This window comes from Balaenoptera physalus (assembly GCF_965194825.1).
Source record: "Balaenoptera physalus genome assembly, chromosome: 2".
Lineage (NCBI taxonomy): Eukaryota > Metazoa > Chordata > Mammalia > Artiodactyla > Balaenopteridae > Balaenoptera > Balaenoptera physalus.
The window spans coordinates 63,392,876-63,399,909 of NC_138883.1; positions in this window are offsets into that span (position 1 = coordinate 63,392,876).

Sequence of the window (7,034 nt, forward strand, 5' to 3'; positions counted from 1 at the left end):
TCCAGGATAGATCATATCTTGGGTCACAAATCAAGCCTTGGTAAATTTAAGAAAATTGAAATCGTATCAAGTATCTTTTCCGACCACAACGCTATGAGACTAGATATCAATTACAGGAAAAGACCTGTAAAAAATACAAACACATGGAGGCTACACAATACATTACTTAATAACGAAGTGATCACTGAAGAAATCAAAGGGGAAATCAAAAAATACCTAGAAACAAATGACAATGGAGATACGACGACCCAAAACCTATGGGACGCAGCAAAAGCAGTGCTAAGAGGGAAGTTTATAGCAATACAAGCCTACCTCAAGAAACAGGAAACATCTCGAATAAACAACCTAACCTTGCACCTAAAGCAATTAGAGAAAGAAGAACAAAAAAACCCCAAAGCCAGCAGAAGGAAAGAAATTATAAAGATCAGGTCAGAAATAAATGAAAAAGAAATGAAGGAAACAATAGCAAAAATCAATGAAACTAAAAGCTGGTTCTTTGAGAAGATAAACAAAATTGATAAACCATTAGCCAGACTCATCAAGAGAAAAAGGGAGAAGACTCAGATCAATAGAATTAGAAATGAAAAAGGAGAAGTAACCACTGACACTGCAGAAATACAAAAGATCATGAGAGATTACTACAAGCAACTCTATGCCAATAAAATGGACAACCTGGAAGAAATGGACAGATTCTTAGAAAGGCACAAACTGCCGAGACTGAACCAGGAAGAAATAGAAAATATGAACAGACCAATCACAAGCACTGAAATTGAAACTGTGATTAAAAACCTTCCAACAAACAAAAGCCCAGGACCAGATGGCTTCACAGGTGAATTCTATCAAACATTTAGAGAAGAGCTAACACCTATCCTTCTCAAACTCTTCCAAAATATTGCAGAGGGAGGAACACTCCCAAACTCATTCTACGAGGCCACCATCACCCTGATACCAAAACCAGACAAAGATGTCACAAAGAAAGAAAACTACAGGCCAATATCACTGATGAACATAGATGCAAAAATCCTCAACAAAATACTAGCAAACAGAATCCAACAGCACATTAAAAGGATCATACACCATGATCAAGTGGGGTTTATCCCAGGAATGCAAGGATTCTTCAATATACGCAAATCAATCAATGTGATACATCATATTAACAAACTGAAGGAGAAAAACCATATGATCATCTCAATAGATGCAGAGAAAGCTTTCGACAAAATTCAACACCCATTTATGATAAAAGCCCTGCAGAAAGTAGGCATAGAGGGAACTTTCCTCAACATAATAAAGGCCATATATGACAAACCCACAGCCAAGATTGTCCTCAATGGTGAAAAACTGAAACCATTTCCACTAAGATCAGGAACAAGACAAGGTTGCCCACTCTCACCACTATTATTCAACATAGTTTTGGAAGTGTTAGCCACAGCAATCAGAGAAGACAAAGAAATAAAAGGAATCCAAATCGGAAAAGAAGAAGTAAAGCTGTCACTATTTGCAGATGACATGATACTATACATAGAGAATCCTAAAGATGCTACCAGAAAACTCCTAGAGCTAATCAATGAATTTGGTAAAGTAGCAGGATACAAAATTAATGCACAGAAATCTCTTGCATTTCTATACACTAATGACGAAAAATCTGAAAGTGAAATTAAGAAAACACTCCCATTTACCATTGCAACAAAAAGAATAAAATATCTAGGAATAAACCTACCTAAGGAGACAAAAGACCTGTATGCAGAAAATTATAAGACACTGATGAAAGAAATTAAAGATGATACAAATAGATGGAGAGATATACCATGTTCCTGGATTGGAAGAATCAACATTGTGAAAATGACTCTACTACCCAAAGCAATCTACAGATTCAATGCAATCCCTATCAAACTACCACTGGCATTTTTCACAGAACTAGAACAAAAAATTTCACAATTTGTATGGAAACACAAAAGACCCCGAATAGCCAAAGCAATCTTGAGAACGAAAAATGGAGCTGGGGGAATCAGGCTCCCTGACTTCAGACTATATTACAAAGCTTCAGTAATCAAGACAGTTTGGTACTGGCACAAAAACAGAAATATAGATCAATGGAACAGGATAGAAAGCCCAGAGATAAACCCACACACATATGGGCACCTTATTTTTGATAAAGGAGGCAAGCATATACAGTGGAGAAAAGACAGCCTCTTCAATAAGTGGTGCTGGGAAAATTGGACAGGTACATGTAAAAGTATGAAAATAGAACACTCCCTGACACCATGCACAAAAATAAACTCAAAATGGATTAAAGACCTAAGTGTAAGGGCAGACACTATCAAACTCTTAGAGGAAAACATAGGCAGAACACTCTATGACATACATCACAGCAAGATTCTTTTTGACCCAGCTCCCAGAGAAATGGAAATAAGAACACAAATAAACAAATGGGACCTAATGAAACTTAAAAGCTTTTGCACAGCAAAGGAAACCATAAACAAGACCAAAAGACAACCATCAGAATGGGAGAAAATATTTGCAAATGAAGCAACTGACAAAGGATTAATCTCCAAGATTTACAAGCAGCTCATGCAGCTCAATAACAAAAAAACGAATAACCCAATCCAAAAATGGGCCGAAGACCTAAATAGACATTTCTCCAAAGAAGATATACAGATGGCCTACAGACACATGAAAGAATGCTCAACATCATTAATCATTAGAGAAATGCAAATCAAAACTACAATGAGATATCATCTCACACCGGTCAGAATGGCCATCATCAAAAAATCTAGAAACAATAAATGCTGGAGAGGGTGTGGAGGAAAGGGAACACTCTTGCACTGTTGGTGGGAATGTAAATTGATACAGCCACTATGGAGAACAGTATGGAGGTTCCTTAAAAAACTACAAATAGAACTACCATACGACCCAGCAATCCCACTACTGGGCATATACCCTGAGAAAACCATAGGTCAAAAAGAGTCATGTACCAAAATGTTCATTGCAGCTCTATTTACAATAGCCAGGACATGGAAGCAATCTAAATGTCCATCGACAGATGAATGGATAAAGAAGATGTGGCACATATATACAATGGAATATTACTCAGCCATAAAAAGAAATGAAATGGAGGTATTTGTAATGAGGTGGATGGAGTTAGAGTCTGTCATACAGAGTGAAGTAAGTCAGAAAGAGAAAAACAAATACAGTATGCTAACACATATATACGGAATCTAAGGGGAAAAAAAAAAAAAAAAAAAAAGAGGCCATGAAGAACCTAGTGGCAAGACGGGAATAAAGACACAGACCTACTAGAGAATGGACTTGAGGATATGGGGAGGGGGTGGGGTGAGATGTGACAGGGTAAGAGAGTGTCATGGACATATATACACCACCAAATGCAAAATAGATAACTAGTGGGAAGCAGCCGCATAGCACAGGGAGATCAGCTCGGTGCTTTGTGACCATCTAGAGGGATGGGATGGGGAGGGTGGGAGGGAGGGAGATGCAAGAGGGAAGAGAAATGGGAACATATTGTATATGTATAACTGATTCACTTTGTTATAAAGCAGAAGCTAACACACCATTGTAAGGCAATTATACTTCAATAAAGATGTTAAAAAAAAAAAAAAAAAAAAAAAAAAAGCAACTGTATATACAGCAGAAATCAGAAAGTCACGTTGGACTTTCCTGGTGGCACAGTGGTTAAGACTCTGCACTCGCAATGCAGGGGGCCCAGGTTCACCTGGTCGGGGAACTAGATCCCACATGCATGCCGCAACTAAGGAGCCCACGTGCCTCAACTAAGGAGCTGGTGAGCTGCAACTAAGGAGCCCTCAAGCCACAACTAAAGGAGCCTGCCTGCTACAACTAAGGAGCCTGCCTGCCACAACTAGGACCCAGCTCAACCAAATAAATAAATAAATCTTTTTTTAAAAAAAGAAAGTCACCTGACATGCCCAGGGAAAGGCAAGGACTAAAAAAGACCTGAGAATTGGCATAACCTATAAGGGAAAAGAATCTAAAAAGGGATATATATGTCTGAATCACTTTGCTATACACCTGAAACTAACACAACATTGTAAATCAACTATACTTCAATTTTAAAAAATAAAAAAAAATTTTTTTAAATTATACCATGAGAAAAATTTTTTAAAAAAGACCTGAGAAGACCATAAGTCTATATCTCAAGCTGATCTTTGGCAGAGACAGCCTATAGCAATTTTTTAAAAAGCAAACCAAAACAAAACCAAAAGCCATCAAACCTTGGGGAAGGGAGAGAATCTGATTTCCATAGTTACCATATCATTAGATTCAAATGTTCATGTTTTCAACAACAACAACAAAAATCACAAGGCATACAAAGAAACAGGAATGTTCGCCCACTCAAAGAAAAATAACACACCACCAGAACTGTCCCAGAGGAAAACCAGATGGTGAACCTACTATACAATGACTGTTTAAAAACTATCATAAAGATGCTCAAAGAACTAAAAGAAGACATGGAGAATTTCAATTAGGCGATAGAAAACCTAAAAAGAAACCCAAAAGAAACTCCATAGCTACAAAGTGTAATAACTAAAATGAAAATTTCAAAGGCAGATTTGAGCAGGCAGAAGAAAGAATCAGCAAGCTTGAAGATAGGATGATGGAAATGATCAAGTCTGAGGAATGGAAAAAAAAAAAAGATTAAAGGAAAGTTAACAGAACTTAAGGGAACTGTGGGACACCATTAAGTAAAGCACCATACACACATTATAAGAGTTTCAAAAGAAGGGAAAGAGATTATTTGAAGAAATAATGGCTGAAAACTTCTCAAGTTTGATTAAAAAAAAAAAAACATGAATATAAACAACCAAGAAGATCAGTGAATTCCAACTGGGTAAACTCAAAGAGACCCACACCAAGGGACACTGTGATCAAACTGTTGAAAGACAAAGATAGAATCTTGAAAGCAGCAGTAGAGAAGAAATATATCACATACAAGTGATCCTCAATAAGATTATGTGCATATTTCTCATCAGAAATCTTGAAGTCCAGAAGGCAGTGGACTGATACAGTCAAAGTGCTAAAAGAAAAACTGTCAAGCAGGAATCCTATACCTGGCAAAAGTAACCTTCAAAAGTGAGAGAGAAATTAAGACATTCCCAGATAAACAAAATCTGAGGGAGTTTGTTACCACTAGTCCTGCCCTGCAGGAAATGCTAAAGGCAGTCCTGCAGGTCGAAATGAAAGGACACTGGACCATAACTCAAAGCCATACAAAGAAATAAAGATCTCAGTAAAGGTAAATACATGGGCTAGTATTATTATAAAAGTGGTTTGTAACTCCATTTTTAGGTTTTCTACATGATTTAAGGAAGTAATACATTTTTAAAAAACAATTATTAGTCTAAAAGCTAGTATTATTATAACTTTGCTTTGTAACTCCACATTTTGTTTCCTATGGAACTTAAGTGACTAATGAATTATAAATAACAATTATTGGGGACTTCCCTGGTGGCGCAGTGGATAAGAATCTGCCTGCCAATGCAGGGGACACAGGTTCGATCCCTGATCCAGGAAGAAGCCACATGCCACAGAGCAACTAAGCCCGTGTGCCACAACTATTGAGCCTGTGCTCTAGAGCCCACAAGCCACAACTACTGAACCCACGTGCCACAACTACTGAAGCCTGTGCACCTAGAGCCCATGCTCCGCAACAAGAGAAGCCACCGCAATGAGAAGCTCACGCACCACAACAAAGAATAGCCCCCGCTCGACGCAACTAAAGAAAGCCCCTGTGCAGCAACAAAGACCCAACACAGCCAAAAATAAATAAATAAAATAAGTAAATTAAAAAAATAAAAAATAAAAAAATAACAATTATTAGTTACTGGTTTTGAACACACAATGTAAAAAGATGTAATTTTGTGACATTAATAACTGAAAAGAATGGGGACCGAGCTGTATAGAAAAAGTTTTGTATGTTACTGAAGTTGACCTGGTATAAATTCAAATTAGAATGTTATAATTTAGGTTATCAAATGTAATCTCCATGGTAACCACAAGGAAAATAGTTTTAAAATATACACAAAAGGAAATGAGAAGGGAATTAAGATGTTTTACTACAAAAAAAAAATCAGCTAAACACAAAAGAAGACAGCAATGTGGGAAATAAGGGACAAAAAAAGTATAAGGCATATAGAAAACAAATAGCAAAATAATTCTATCAGTTATTACTTTGAATGTAAATAGATTAAACTCTCCAATTAAAAGACAGAGATTGAGAGAATAGATTTAAAATAATGATCCAACTATATGCTGTCTACAAGAGACTCATTTTAGATCCAAAGCCACAAAAGGTTGAAAGTAAAAGGATGGAAAAAGACATTCCATTCAAATAGTGACCAAAAGAGAGCAGAGGTAGAAATATTAATATCAGACAAAATAGACTTTAAATCAAAAAAGTTTGCAAGAGTCAAAGAAGGACATTGTATATTAATAAATGGTTGAATACATCAAGAAGATATAACAGTTATAATGTTTTAGGCACCTAATAACAGAGCATCAAAATATGTAAAGAAGAACTGACAGAATGGAAGGGGAAAATAGTTCCATAATAATAGTTGAAGACTTCAATACTCCTCTCTCAATAACTGATAGAACAAATAGTTGAAGATAAGTAAGGAGAGGACTTGAACAACACAATAAACCAACTAGATCCAACAGATATATACAGAACACTCTACCCAACAACAACAGAAAACACATTCTTCTCAAGTGCACAAAGGACATTCTCCAGGATAAATCATATGTTAGGCCACAAATTAAGTCTCAATAGACTAAAAAAGATAGATATTATATAAAATATCTTCTCCTACCACAAGGTAAAGTTCAAAATCAATAAGAGAAGGAAAACTGGAAAATTAATAAATGTGTAGAAATCAAACAACACACTCTTTAAAAAAAATGAATCAAAAAAGAAATCACAAGGGACATTAGAAAATACTTAGAAACTAATGAAAACAAAAACACAACATACCAAAACTTATGGAACACAACAAAAGCAG